We start from the raw sequence: 16,431 nt of genomic DNA, 5'->3' as shown, positions 1-16,431 counted from the left end.
TACTGACTTTCAGTTTACGTTATGGGTCATGACGTTTTAGGGTGTACCGCTTACTTTTTGGCCTCCCAGGCAGACTCGTAATACCAGCGCAAAGGAAGTCCCATTGAAAAAGGACTTTTTGAAAGCTGCAGGAGTTACGTTGCCAAAAAAGTGTGCGGTGCCCCTAAACCTGCAAGACTCGTAATACCAGCGGTAGTGAAAAAGATCCTTAACGCTGCTTTTCACTCATACCGAAAAACTTGTAATCTGGCCGATAGTTATTTATAACAATGTTATAAACAATACGCATTTTGGGGCTTGTAGTGATATAAGACAACAAAATGCCAAATGTCATACAATTTTGATTCCCTTACAATAAAAGCATTTGAAACCCAGAATTTTTAATGTAAGCTATATTGAAAATTAAACTATGGCCCAATCTTTTCAATTTCCAATCAGACCACACTGCTTATATTCCATGTCAAAAGGCATCACTAATTTATATCTAAAAAGAAAAAAAAAGAAACTCCCTATGGAAAATTTAAGGGAAAAGAATAATCATCTTTTACTGCTAATCAATGTTTGCTCTGTTGCTCTGCTCAATATTTTATTTTGTATTTTTGAATCAATGCACCAACAAGATCACTTGATTTTCTCAATCTATACAAGTTATTATTATAATGCTATCAACAGCAATTTTCTTTTGTCACCTCTGACGTCTTGAACGTGAGAGATTTTCATCTCAGATTACAATTAGGTGACAAAAGTTTGAGGTAGTTATATATGACAGTTGCTGAACAGATGAAATAGGGTGCCTTACTGCTATATACTCCACAGGTAGTAAGCATAGTAAAAGCTGTGACTAAAACAGTGACAGAAGCATTTATGCTTAAAGTGACAGTCTAATCCAGAATTAATCCCTTTATTACCCATTCCCCAGTTTTGCATAACCATCACAGTCATATTTATATATGTTTTACCTTTGTGATTACCTTGTATTTAAAGGGACACTAAAGCCATTTTTTTCCTTCCATGATTCAGATAGAGCATGCAATTTTAAGCAACTTCTAATTTACTCCTATTATCGATTTTTCTTTGTTCTCTTTCTATCTTTATTTAAAAAGCAGGAATGTGATGCATAGGAGCCGGCCCATTTTTGGTTGAGAACTTGGGTTATGCTTGCTTATTGGTGGGTAAATTTTAGCCTCCAATAAGCAAGCGCAATTCATGGTGTTGAACCTAAAATGGTCTGGCTGCTAAGATTTACATTCCTGCTTTTTAAATAAAGATAGCAAGAGAACGAAGAAAATTTGATAATAGGAGTAAAGTTGCTTAAAATGTCATACTCTATCTGAATCATGAAAGAAAAAATTTGGGTTCAGTGTCCCTTTAAGCCTCTGCAGACTGCCCCTTATTTTAGTTATTTTCACGGACATGCATTTTAGCCAATCAGTCCCCTCTCATAAGTAACTCTATGGGAGTGAGCACAATGTTATCTATATGGCAAACATGGACTAGCACTGTCTAGCTGTGGAAAAAACTGTCAAAATGCACTGAGATAAGAGGTGGCATTCAAGGGCTTAGAAATTAGCATATGAGCCAACCTAGGTTTAGCTTTCCACTATTAATACCAAGAGAACAAAGCAAATGTTATGATAACATTACATTGGAAAGTTGTTTAAAATGGCATGTTTCATCTGAATCATGAAAGTTTAATTTTGACTAGACTGTTCCTTTATTAGCTTATATTGCAAACGCTTCTAATCATAATTGAAATGGATTTTTACTATTCTTCTCTGCATACTGTTAAACTCTCAAGAATGTGCTTTACAACATAACCTTTGCAAGGTGTCCTATTCTTTGAAATGTTTCCACTTTTCACTGACCATATGCTCACCCACATAAGGTTCCAAAACACTTTAATATCCCTTTGAAACACATCTCATATTTAATAATTAACTATACTACAATATAATTAGAAAGATATAATAAATAACCAGGTCTCATTTTCAGTTCATGCAAACTCCATGTTATGATTGATATATTTCTTTCACTTTTAAATGTCAAAATAATCTGTCTTCCTATTTTACACCACCTGTGATTTCCTCTCTCTTATAGTGTTTTCATCTATTTCAATTGCCATCATTATAGACCACCAACTTTGATCTAGATTACCAGTGGAGCCCTATTTATCCCTCACGCATTAACTCCGCTAGAAGTAAGCTTTTTGCGTGCATCGGGTAGTGCTCGTATTGCAAGTTGAAGGTAAAAGGGTTTGACACGCGCACTAATCCTAGACGCAGAAAAAGCCAAACTTCAAATAACACGACTGTATTCCCCCATAGACTTCAATAGAGCGCAAAAACTGGAAAATAACACTCTGCTCGCTCTAACACAATAGCATTTTCTCAAGTGCACAAACCGAACATGAAAATATGAATATTACACATTCCAATGTACTTCACATATCAGAATATGTTCTATTTATATATATATATATATATATATATATATATATATATATATATATATATATATATATATGATTTTTTTTGGTAAAATATATATCTATACAAATATATATACTGTATATATATATTTATATAAATATATATATATATATACACACATAGAACATATTCCCCTACGTGCAGAACATTTAAATGTGAAATATTTACAGTAAATACATAGTATAACACTTTATTAAATATAAATATTGCATAAATATGATTTTAAATGTTTTCAGCTACTAAACTGCAAAGGGCTCCAATGCACTTATATATAAGTCTATGGCCTCTAGTTATTAAGGTCTGTCGGACCTGATCCGACACTGCGGATCAGGTCCGACAGACCTCGCTGAATACGGCGAGCAACAGCAGTTCACAAGAGCTGCTGGTGCAACGCCGCGCCCTGCAGACTTGCGGCCAATAGGCCGCCAGCAGGGGGGTGTCAATCAACCCGATCGTGCTCGATCGGGTTGATTTCCGGTGATGTCTGTCCGCCTGCTCAGAGCAGGCGGACAGGTTATGGCGCAGCGGTCTTTGTGACCGCTGCTTCATAACTGCTGTTTCTGGCGAGCCTGAAGACTCGCCAGAAACAGGGGCCATCAAGCTCCTTATGGAGCTTGATAACTAGAGGCCTATATGTGTAATTATGTGTTTATGTGTGTATATTTATATATATATCTGTAAATATATGAATACATAAATAAATACATATACACACACACATACATACATACATACACATACTGTATATACATATGTTTATATCTTTATGTTAAAGCCCTTTGCCTGCCATTTTTTCTATTTACCTGAGACCTCATATCTTTGAGCATTTTTTGATGCAATATTTTTTAATAATTCTTATTAAATATTGTTATAATGAGTGTAACTGTACTTTTCAATGTATTTTTTTAGTTTTGTGACATTTTTTTAGTTTTGCGAACAGTTAACCAGAGCTATGAGGTAATCATCGTAGCATAAATCGTGATTGCGATCACGTGTTCACATTTACTTTCAACTTGAAATATGAGCGTTCCTTCCAAAGTGTGCAAATAGCCGTGATAAACCTGATGTCACTCACGCGAAACAGCGGTCCACCTGTAATCTGGCCCTTTGAAAGGTATTTCATAGTGTGAACTAATGTACATATATGTGATGATGGCACGTATAGACATTGTGCAATATACCTATCAGTTACACCCTGTTTTCAAATACAGTTAGTCTTTTGGCAGAAGATAAAAGGTATTTTTATTCTGATCTATTGCTAATTTGTATTTACCAATATTTTATTGGGATCAATTGATAATTGGTACTGATCAATGTTTTTATTCTGACCTAATGTTAAAGGGACAGTCTAGTCCAAAATAAACTTTCATGATTCAAATAGGGCATGTAATTTTAAACAACTTTCCAATTTACTTTTATAACCAATTTTGCTTTGTTTTCTTGGTATTTTTAGTTGAAAGCTAAACCTAGGAGGTTCATATGCTAATTTCTTAGACCTTAAAGGCCGCCTCTTATATTTATGCATTTTGACAGTTTTTCACCACTAGAGAAATACCAGCACACGTAAATGTGCACTAATATTACAAGTTAGGAGCAATGCGAATGCAACCTCATGTTCGCATTGCATGGAAGCTGTGAGCTCACACATTGAGGCAAAATACTTCAGATGGGGCTTTATGCATTCCACATTCTGCTGGGTATAGGTGTAGAAGAAAAATCACAATTAAAGGGACAGTCTAGTTCAAAATAGGGGGAGAGATAGAGCAAAATAGAGGGGGAGAGAAAGCAAAAGAGAGGGGGGAGACAGCAAAAGAGAGGGGGGAGGATGAGCAAAAGAGAGGGGGGAGAGAGAGAGCAAAAGAGAGGGAGGAGAGAGAGCAAAACAGAGGGGTAGAAAGAGCAAATCAGAGGGGAGAGCATGAGCAAAAGAGAGGGGGAGAAAGAGCAAATGAGAGGGGAGAGAGAGAGCAAAAGAGAGGGGAGAGAGAAAGTAAATGAGAGCAGAGAGAGAGAGCAAATGAGAGGAGGAGGGAGAGCAAAAGAGAGGAGGGAAAGAGCGCAAAAGAGAGGGGGAGAGAGAGCGCAAAAGAGAGGGGGAGAGAGAGAGCGCAAAAGAGAGGGGGAGAGAGAACAAAAGAGAGGGGGGAGGAAGAGCAAAAGAGAGGGGGAGAGAGAGAGCAAAAGAGAGGGAGGAGAGAGAGCAAAACAGAAGGGTAGAAAGAGCAAATGAGAGGGGAGAGCATGAGCAAAAGAGAGGGGGAGAAAGAGCAAATGAGAGGGTAGAGAGAGAGCAAAAGAGAGGGGAGAGAGAGAACAAAAGAGAGGGGGGAGAGAAAGCAAATGAAAGGGGAGAGAGAGAGCAAATGAGAGGGGAGAGAGAAAGAGCAAATGAGAGGGGAGAGAGAAAGTAAATGAGAGGAGAGAGAGCAAATGAGAGGAGGAGGGAGAGCAAAAGAGAGGGGGGAAAGAGCGCAAAAGAGAGGGGGAGAGAGAGCGCAAAAGAGAGGGGGAGAGAGAGCGCAAAAGAGAGGGGGAGAGAGAGCGCAAAAGAGAGGGGGAGAGAGAACAAAAGAGAGCAAGCAAAAGAGAGGGGGAGAGAGAGCACAAAAGAGAGGGGGAGAGAGAGAGCAAAAGAGAGGGGGAGAGAGAGAGCAAAAGAGAGGGGGAGAGAGAGAGCAAAAGAGGGAGAAGAGAGCAAAAGAGAGGGGGGAGAGAGAGCAAAAGAGAGGGGGAGAGAGAGCAAAAGAGAGGGGGAGAGAGAGCAAATGAAGGGGGAAGGAGAGCAAAAGAGAGGGGGGTGAGAACAAAAGAGAGGGGAGAGATAGATCAAAAGAGAGGGGAGAGATAGAGCAAAAGAGAGGGGAGAGATAGAGCAAAAGAGAGGGGAGAGATAGATCAAAAGAGAGGGGAGAGATAGATCAAAAGAGAGGGGAGAGATAGAGCAAAAGAGAGGGGAGAGATAGAGCAAAAGAGAGGGGAGAGATAGAGCAAAAGAGAGGGGAGAGATAGAGCAAAAGAGAGGGGAGAGATAGAGCAAAAGAGAGGGGAGAGATAGAGCAAAAGAGAGGGGAGAGATAGAGCAAAAGAGAGGGGGAGAGAGAGAGCAAAAGAGAGGGGGAGAGAGAGAGCAAAAGAGAGGGGGAAGAGAGCAAAAGAGAGGGGGGAGAGAGAGCAAATGGAGGGGAGAGATAGAGCAAAAGAGAGGGGAGAGATAGAGCAAAAGAGAGGGAAGAGAGCGAGCAAAAGAGGGGAGAGAGAGCAAAAAAGAGGGAGAGCAAAAGAGAGGGAGAGCAAAAGCATAAGAGAGGGGAGAGAGGGCAAATGAGAGCTGGAGAGAGAGAGCAAAAGATAGGGGAGAGATAGCAAACGAGAGGGGGAGAGAGAGCGAAAGAGAGGGGGAGAGATAGCAAACGAGAGGGGGGAGAGAGAGCAAAAGAGAGGGGGAGAGATAGAGCAAAAGAGAGGGAAGAGATCGAGCAAAAGAGGGGCGAGAGAGCAAAAAAGAGGGAGAGCAAAAGAGAGGGAGAGCAAAAGCATAAGAGAGGGGAGAGAGGGCAAATGAGAGCTGGAGAGAGAGAGCAAACGAGAGGGGGGAGAGAGAGCGAAAGAGAGGGGGAGAGATAGCAAAAGAGAGGGGGAGAGAGAGCAAATGAGAGGGGAGAGAGAGCAAATGAGAGTGGACAGAGAGCAAAAGTGGTTGGTTATGTAAAACTAGAAAGGTTAATAAAGGGATTATCTATCTTTTAAAACAATAACAATTCTGGTGTAGACTGCCCCTTTAATTTTAAGTCTTTAAAATATCATAGCAAAAAAAACATTTACTTTACAAAGTAGTAGATGCTTGAGCACCCTATTTGTATATCATATAAGCTGTATTTGTGTTCATTGAAAATAAATGCCAGATTGTTATTGTATAGGTATCTTACTTATGATCACCCAGAATTAAAGCATCACAATGAAATCTCTTTCACTGCTTGAGAATGGCTATCCATAGTGTAAGATAGAGAGGGCTCTGTCTCAGTGTGGTTTGAAAACCCCTTACCTGAGCTTCTTACACATGAAAGCAGAGATATGTTACAGTTAACATGTCCATTTAAATATTCTTGAGTTCAAAAGAAGAGTTTAAGAGCTCAAGAGATTTGTCCATTTAATCCCCTGTTTTCTCATTCAATCACTCATTCCTTTAGTCTTTATTTTTCACTCAGTCATGTATTGTTTCTAAGGCTGTCCCTCTGTATATCACTGTCCTTTTTATGTCTTCCTGCATTAATTATATCTTAGAGGTTATTCATTACTGCTTAGCTTACATGCCATTTGTGCTATAAACAGTAACATTTAATATTTTCAGCGTTTCTATGACACTGTCTTTATAACGGAGTGAAAATTAGATCCTTCATTGCTGATAGACACATTACATTTGTTTGGGTGCCCAATTTGTAACATTTTAATTAGGCTTTTTCTGTTTGTTTTTTAAAACTTTATTGAATTATTTAAATGAACATTAGTTATCAAACATTTTTATCTGCTGTACATATCAGATTTTTTTATAATAAAAAACTAAAACATACACTTGACTATACACACTGTATTGATAGAGTAATGCGAGAGAGAGAGAAAGAATACCTTTTTTTCTTACAAAACGATTTTTAAATGTTATGTGTATTGGGCATGCTACTGCACACCAATAGAACGGGCAAAGTTGTCCTTATAAGCTATTGTACAATCAGAAATTCCTGTTAAACTAAATAAAAACCTCTAAACCATTCTTATTCCATACAAATAAATATTGAAAATATTTTAATAGTGGCCTTTCATATGCACTTTAGAATTTAATGTCCTTTTCATGTCACTTATTCTCTATAATATACTTGCTAATGAAGCGGATGCACAAGTACTCACAAACTTATTTTACCTAGAGAAACATAATACTCATGCATTAAATTTAAGTTTGCTATCAGACAATCAAACCAATTTATCAATGTCTGGCGGACATGATTCGCATATGCTGTCGGCATTTAACATTGCACAAGCAGTTCTGGTGAACTGCTTGTGCAATGCCACCCCCTGCAGATTCGCGGCCAATGAGCCGCTAGCAGGGGGTGTCAATCAACCCGATTGTACACAATCGGGCGGATTGCTGTCCGCCGTTCAGAGGACAGTATATATATATATATATATATATACATACATATAGTATATTTAAATATTAAAAGTCTAGTCAAAACTAAACTTTCATGATTCAGATAGGGCATGCAATTTTAAACAACTTTCCATTTTACTTTTATCATCAAATTTGCTTTGTTCTTTTGGTATTCTTTGCTGAAAGCTAAACCTAAGTAGGCTCATTTGCTAATTTCTAAGCCCTTGAAGCCCGCCTCTAATCTCAGTGCATTTTGACAGTTTTTCACAGCTAGACAGCACTAGTTGATGTCTGCCATATAGATAACATTGTGCTCACTTCCGTGGAGTCACAACTAATTGGCTCAAATGCATGTCTGTCAAAAAAACTGAAATAAGGGGCAGTCTGCAGAGGCTTAGATACAAGGTAATCACAGAGGTAAAAAATATATTAATATACATGTGTTGGTTATGCTAAACTGGGGAATGGGTAATAATATACTGTAAAAAAACAATAAAGATTGTGGATTAGACTGTCCCTTTAAGTATGATATATGTGTTCTACATAAAATTAACTAATGACATGTAGTGAAAATATAAGTTTCACACCATGCAGGCAAATGTATGTAATATTTTCACTCATCTGCTCCGTCCTTCTGTATAATAATAAAAAAAAAAAAAAGGTTAAAAACAGTTTCCCCTGTCCATCAACTTTTCCAGCAATGCAATACACACAACTATGTTAATGGGTAGAACACGAAAACCAATGTTGCAGATGTAGATTTGGAGCCCATGAGGCGCAGGCTCACTCAAGCGAGCTGGGAACCGCAAGGTAATAAGCAGAGGCTGTAAGATCGCTGATTCCTAACCTCTCTGTTACCTCTGACTTGCTGAAGATAAATCACCCCAGACTGATCTATCATTGTTTGCTTGAGCAATGATAAACCTTACCCACCCACATATTAATAAATTAGGCCTATGTGTGAAATTGATGGTTAAACAGTGGAGTGTCAATGCTTGATACGGCAACACATTTTTTTCTATGTAGTCGCTCTTTGGTTCTTGTCTTATTTTCTCTTATGTCATTTCTGCATTTTAACAAAAATGTTTTTCTAAGTGTATGAAAATATGTTTTCATTTCTATTTCTGAAAAATGAAAAAATATTTCAGTGATGGTACCACAAAGTTATATTTACTTTATATTTACATAGATATACTTGTTTGTTACTGTACAAAGCTACTTTATCAATATGTGTGGCAGAATAAAGGGACATTAACTGCTTTGAGATTGCAATATAAAATATTTAATGTTATGTAGTAGAAAAATATACTTTGATTATTTATGTCCCCTTTTTTCTGACAATTGTGGGTTTTCCAATTCCTGTTGAAAGTGCAGGACTCCAGATCCAACAATGCTATGTGCAGTTATTGGTTGCACACTTTAGTGATCCATTTATAGCTGCCCCTAATTTCCCTTAGCAGGGTAGGAAAACCAGGTTACAACATGGTGGTTCCTATTGTATTTTGCACTTCTGTGTTCAATATTTAATCAACCAATATGACTTTTAAAAATGGATATTCATATTATTCTCAGCTAATCATTGTTGTGATTATCACATTATTCTGTTTAGCATTTATTTAGTGTTTAATGTCCATTTAAATGTTTAAGAGTAATATCCACTTAATAATAAAATAAGTGATGTAAACTATATTCTATTCAATATGTTTTTTACAACTTCAATAAATCTATGCACTCGTTTTTATTTAGAAAACTGGTTAAAAATAGTTATACTTCATAAACTTTAAATGATACTACAGCATTTTGTCTTACTTTTTTAAATGACCATTACTTTGTGTAGAATTACAACAAAATCATATAAAAAAAAGGCAATGCAAAAACACTGAATTTAAAACTTGTCTTCTATTTCCTTGTTCCCTGTATCATGTGACAGCCCTCCGCCAATTAAAGACATATCTATATATGCTAGGAACTCATGCAAATGCTAAGTAGTAGCTGGTGCCTCAGAAAGTGTACATATAAAAAGACTACACTGTCTAATAATAAAAGTAAATTGGAAAGTTTCTTAAAATCCCATGCACTATCTGAATCATGAAAGAAAAAAATGTGGGTTTCATGTCCCCTTAAAGGGACACTGAACTCAATTTTTTTCTTTCGTGATTCAGATAGAGCATTACATTTTAAGCAACTTTCTAATTTGCTCCTATTATCAAATGTTCTTCATTCTCTTGGTATCTTTATTTGAAATGCAAGAATGTAAGTTTAGATGCCGGCCCATTTTTGGTGAACAACCTGGGTTGTTCTTGCTGATTGGTGGATAAATTCATCCACCAATAAAAAAGTGCTGTCCAGAGTTCTGAACCAAAAAAGAGCTTAGATGCCTTCTTATTCAAATAAAGATAGCAAGAGAATGATGAAAAATTGATAAAAGGAATAAATTAGAAAGTTGCTTAAAATTGCATGCTCTATTTGAATCACGAAATAAAAAAAATTCAGTGTCCCTTTAATTTTGACTTGTGTCCCTTTAAGTATATTAATCAGAGAAAACTATTCATGTCTAAACATTTCTTATTAACAACCTAAACAGTCTCAAAATAAGTTATGGTGAATAAAATGATGAGAATGCTGACACACAATAGATCATTATATGGCATATTTCTCCACAGAAAACCAACATGTTTCTTTCATGATTCTGATTAGAGAATACAAATTGAATAAAAAGTTTCCAACTTCCTAATGTTATCAAATTTGCTTCTAGATAGGTAGAGTGCACATATCTGGAGCACTACATAACAGTAAATAGTGCAGCCATCTTGCTTATGTATAACTGTTCCAAAACTGCTACGTGCTGCAGACACATGCACACTCCTGAACTTACCTACCGTCCTGCTTTTTAACAAAGGATACAAAGAAAACTAAGACATTTTGATAATAGAAGTAAATTGGAAAGTTGTTTAAAATTATATGTTCTACCTGAATCATGGAAGAGAAAAAAATAGTGTCTTCACTGAAGATTGGAATTCTGGGTAGGTATATGCAAACCAGCTTCACAATGTCTCCCCTCCTTGCTTACAAATATCTGTTTTAAACATAGATTCCCTCATCATGCCATTTCAATGCTACTTTAGGCAACTTTAAAGGGACAGTGTACTGTCCCTACATTTTAAAAGCATAGTATTAAGGTAATTTACCACTTCCCTCTACTCACTGGTGCCACCATCTTGAAACCTACCTTTCACTGCATTCCAGTGATGATGTGTTTGCACATGTGCAGAAACTTGTCTTTGAATACCTGCAGTGTAACCTAGGTTCCATAATAGCTGCACCCATAATATGAGGGAAGTGCATGAAATGTATTTAATGTTTAATGTGTTTACAATGACTTGCTATACCAATTGCAGAGTTTAAAATGTATGGAAATGGTTCCTTTAGATATATTTGTGTATGAGATAGCTGTCTTTGGTAATTAAAATTACAACCCAATGAAATGGACTGAGCTTGCTGAGAAAGCAGACCTCATTAGGGTATCTCTCTTATTATTTACACAAAATCCTCTTATCTTATCTCTCTATAAAAATGAGATCAATACTTAAAGAGAACAATAGAAAAGTAACATTTTAGTATTTTTCTGTCCCACTGGGAGCATTATTTATTTAGCAACTTATTGTTTACATATCTTTTCTATAAACAGTACGTAGGTATTGGCATGGTCGGTATAGGCAGGTTTACAACATGCAAAATCAGCTTTTTCAAATAACGAAATAAAAGTAAAGGGGAGTGACCTAAATGTATACAAATTAATACAGTACAGCAGGTAAAATGTATTATTGGAAACACATTAAATGAGAGCATACACTGTCCCTTTAAAGCAAAGCATGGATATGGAAAGTACCTTAATACTTTTGCTTAGGCTTACAGGGACATTAAACTAAACCACAATAAAACACCTATATGTATAATAAATTCACAAATGGAAAGTCTATATATATTAAAACAAAAATTATATAGCCAATTAGCACATCTAGGCAAGTAAACCTGCTTGCTTTTCCACAAAAATATTCTGTACACGTGTGCAAATTAGATATGCAACATATTCTCAAGCTTTTTTCTTCCCGTACTAAGTAACACTATTCTAAATCAAAACAGCTTTTTTTTTAATTTTTTTTAGTAAATGTCTATCTCCTCAACTTATTATATTGATTAAAGGGACACTGTACACAAATTTTTTCTTTTGTAATTCAGAAAGAGCATGCAATTTTAAGCAACTTTCTAATTTACTCCTATTATCAATTTTTCTTCGTTCTCTTGCTATCCTTATTTGAAAAAGAAGGCATCTAAGCTTTTTTTTGGTTTCAGTACTCTGGACAACACTTTTTTATTGGTGGATGAATTTATCCACCAATCAGCAAGGACAACCCAGGTTGTTCACCAAAAATGGGCCGGCATCTAAACTTACATTCTTGCATTTCAAATAAAGATACCAAGATAATGAAGAACATTTGATAATAGGAGTAAATTAGAAAGTTGCTTAAAATTTCATGCTCAATCTGAATCACGAAAGAAATTTTTTGAGTACAGTGTCCCTTTAAGTTTATCTCTATTCCTTTGCTCTTCAAAGTGTTCCTCCCACCAAGGCACCCAGGAGAAAATGGGTTAATATGGGGAAGGGAGGTAGAAATCAATTGTGCTTGGGGGAGGGTTAATGCAATAGCAAGTGGTATGATCAATAGTTTGCATGAAAAAATTACCAAACACCTCTGGTGGAAAACATTTAAACCATAATTTTGTACAAGTCATTAAAACATTTTTTACACCAGTGTTATTATTTTAGCTAAGCTGGTAATAGGTCAGTCCAGGATTCACAGAAAAAATGTGGTATTTGTCATTCACTAGAAGGGACAATATTCAAGGACAAATTGACCATGTATTATAACATAATTACAAACACTTGTGCTCAAGACATATCCATGCTTCTATGTATACCGCAGTACGCTCTCTTATAATGGAGCTAAATGATATTCTAGCCATGAGAAAAAAGTACATTTGTTAAAATTGTATGGTCTACCTGAATTATACAAATATAAAGGGACAATTATCCCAATTATCCATTTTACTGCTAGCCTGCATTTAAGTGTTTAGACATAGATCCTTTATCTTTATTTTAAAATTTGAAGTACCTGTTTTTTGCCTGCTGTTTCCCCACCTATACATACAATTTCAATACTTAAATATTGGCCATAGAAAAGCTATAAAACATAGGAGAGATAAATTGTTCTCTCTGGTATTGCTCTGGTATAGAGACATACGATCAGCAAACATTTAGAAAGTGATAAAATAAGATCTGATTTCCCCTGCAAGATCATCCCATAGTAATGGGTTGTGGTGTCAAAGAACAAAATAATCTATTCCATATATAAAAAGAAACATAAACGAGAAAGGTCTGCTGCTGGTATAACAAGTCCTTTGAAACACAGTAATGGGAAAACAATTTGACCGTACATTTTAATTTTAATTTTGACGTTCTTGTCCCTGAAAAAACATGTTTTCATCAAAGAATACCGAGAGAAACAGGTCAATCTGATAATAGATGTAAAAATGTATTCTACCTGAATCACAAAGGTTTAATTTGACGTCCATATTCATTTAAGGAGAAGTTAACTTGGTTGCCTTTGAATATTTTATAAAATATTAACAATAATATAAGTTGACCATATCTCTAACTTAAGGTTGCTATGTAAAATGGGTACTGCAAGGTTACATCTAGGTAAGTTAAAAGCTCCATTTGAGCAAAAGCCATGTAGTATGTTGTTTTCACAAGTGTCTCCTTAAAGTGATGTTAAACTTTAGCTAATCAAATTTGTAATATTTGCCATTAATAAAAGTATATGTGTACCTTTCTTTTTTTTAACCTATCCATGAAAATGGTTTAATCTGTGCCTATAGTAAAATGCTTCTATTCCAATGTTATGCTGGCCCACTAGGATGAACTCTTTTTTTTTTATGACAAGTCCAATGAACATCCAATCAGTGTGTGTGTCATATGACACTCTTGAAGTCCAGCCCTTTAAAAGCCCTTAGGAAGTCTATGTAGAGAGTGGGTGGGTCTGCTCTCTATGTCACAGCCCAGCTAAAAGAGGAAATGAAAGGGGTTGGAGGAATAGAATATACCAAGTAGGATTATAAATAAATAAATATATATATATATATATATATATATATATATATATATATATATATATATATATATATATATATACAATTTTTTAAAAAAAATAATTATGCAGTTGTGCTTGTACACTAATATATTTTTCATTGCAACATTCTTAAAGTCTGAAATTTACCATCACTTTAAAGAGGGTATATAGGAATTAAAAATAACACAACTCAAATATACTGATAAATAACAGAGATAAACAGAAATAAACAGAGGTGTGTACCTGACTCATAAAACTTACAGTCTAATATAGGTACTTGAAGTATCTGTCAGAGATAATCATGAAACAAACACTAGGATTCATCTTTTTTAGATGAGCTAATAGTATCAAAAAGTAACTTCATCACATTTATAGGTTTTTATAACTTAGAAGATATGAATTTTATTGGAAAATAAATGATGTGTCGGCACCTAGACTGCCTAGCTAAACATTAATAATTCATAGTGCTTTAGTAGCCTAGCACAACTTATCAGTGAAACATTAATGGTAGCTTATTGATCAGGAAGAAGCATATAGTCTACCACATAAACAGTCATGAAAATGACTTGAAATGTTCTATATATTTGTTCATGTCAGTTTGGTAATGATAGACATGGCCTTTAATTCATATAAAAATGTATTAAAAGTTTCTGTATTTAACAGAAAAAAATAATTCTACAGTTTTTATGATTTTGTTCCATAATAGCTGGTTGCTATTTATATACTGTATAAATAAATAATAATGAAAAAACAACTTCAGTATAATCAACTATCTAAGGAAGTAATACTGATAATATGAACCACACCTAGGATTGCCACCTCAGCCATGTTTTCCTGGACACTTATGAGTTACACGTGCTTCAGGGTGTGCAAGGAGGAATTTGAATAGTGTTGTCCAGAAACACAATAAATGGGTGGAAAGTTAGTTGTACTTTTGAGTGTATTCAGAATTAAAAAATGAACACTACAGCTCCTCCTCTAGAAAATGGGCAGTATTCTGCAAACCAACAAAAATCCTTCATTTATGTACAACCGACAGCACAACTACCTTTCCCAAATCCGTGGCACCTTGGTCAGCTGTACAATCCATATTGCATGCCTGGACCTGGCTACAGAGGTGGAAATCCATATTATCCATTCTATTCTCTTGCACTCCATGAATACCCTGGATTTTATGTTCCTCTGCATCAAATGAATGCTAGATTGGACAAAAGGCCTCATTTTAATCCCCATCCACCATCCCCATTGTTTTACCATGCTACTCGCTTTAGGCATTATAGCAGTCCTGGTAAAAGAACTGAAACTAAAGAAACTCAGACTGACCAATGGCTGCCAGATTACGTGCCAAATAAGCATACAGGTACAGATGGCAATGGCTCGGATGGAAGAAGTACTGAGTGCTAATCATCTGGTGTTAGCAGCACTGAGAATTATAGTAACTTGGAGACTGTTGAAATGTCTTTGTCTCCTGTGTCTGCAGAAGAAGAAAGAGACTTTCATAAAAATCCTTGCAATTCATCACAATACCACCCCATGTCTCCAGGAAGCTATGCATATGAGAAAGAGGAGGAAAACTTCAAAAGAAAACCACTGGGTCAGTTGTTGAAGAGTACTGGGTTGGAAGAGGTGCTAAGCCCAAATTCCCCAAACCTGCATATTATTTGCAAGATCCAACAAAAGTCAAAGAGTTGGTCAATTCTTCAAAAAAGAAAGGATCACTCAAATCTTCTAAAAGGAAACAAACTAGAATTGATCCAGAAGAAATAGATAAATGGGAGGTTCCTAAAACCTACTTGTACAGAGGTTGTGGTATACGGAGAGGTGGCACAAGGAAGAAGTAAAGAAGCTGCCTATGTAAAAAAAATATTTATAATGTATATTTATTTCTTAAGTTTCTTTGTGAGTGATTTTTGTATAACATTTTTACTCTTGAAAAGGAGTCCTACCTATCCACTAACTGTTTAAACCTATGCACAGGAATGGTAACTTAAGACAACAGAACTAAAAAAAAATCTACTGGCACAGTTATTACATTTCTAAAAGTTTGTTTATATGACAACCCTAAAATATTGCATATTAAAAACAAAGAAAATATTAAGCACTATAAAACACTTTTGTAAATAGCACATAACTCACCATTTAACACTGAGCAATAAATAAAATATTAATTTAAAAAAAAAAAGAAAAAAAGAAACACATGGCTGAGGTGGCAACCCTAACCACACCTCTTAGTACAGACGTCAGCATGTTATCATCATAAATGTAAAGGTAGCAGAAGAAAAGGTGGCACAGCCTTTATATTATATCAGTGTGCATTGATTGTCTGTGGTGGTGTAGGACAGATCCATTGTTTGTTTTTTTAATTATTATTATTTAAAAAGCTGTGTTTTATCTTAAAGGGACAGTCAACACCAGAATTTTTGTTGTTTTAAAAGATAGATAATCCCTTTATTACCCATTCCCCAGTTTTGCATAAACAACACAGTTATATTAATATACTTTTAACCTCTGTGATTACCTTGTATCTAAGCATCTTCTGACAGCCCCCTGATCACATGACATTTTATTTATTATCTATTGACTTTCATTTTAGCCAATTAGTGCAGTGTCT

The 16,431-nt window shown here is 35.6% G+C and overlaps 1 protein-coding gene and 1 pseudogene across 1 annotated transcript in view; one reads left to right on the top strand and one right to left on the bottom strand.

Moving 5' to 3' along the window:
- Nucleotides 1–16,431, bottom strand: part of GABBR2 (gamma-aminobutyric acid type B receptor subunit 2) — a 1,106,195-nt gene that overhangs the window by 1,075,673 nt on the left and 14,091 nt on the right. The window lies entirely within an intron of this gene.
- Nucleotides 14,778–15,587, top strand: LOC128660645 (uncharacterized; annotated as a pseudogene).

Source organism: Bombina bombina, chromosome 5, assembly GCF_027579735.1.
Source record: "Bombina bombina isolate aBomBom1 chromosome 5, aBomBom1.pri, whole genome shotgun sequence".
Taxonomy (NCBI): Eukaryota; Metazoa; Chordata; class Amphibia; order Anura; family Bombinatoridae; genus Bombina; species Bombina bombina.
The sequence above is the reverse complement of the archived record's forward strand: the minus strand, read 5'-3'. Positions and strand labels throughout refer to the sequence as shown.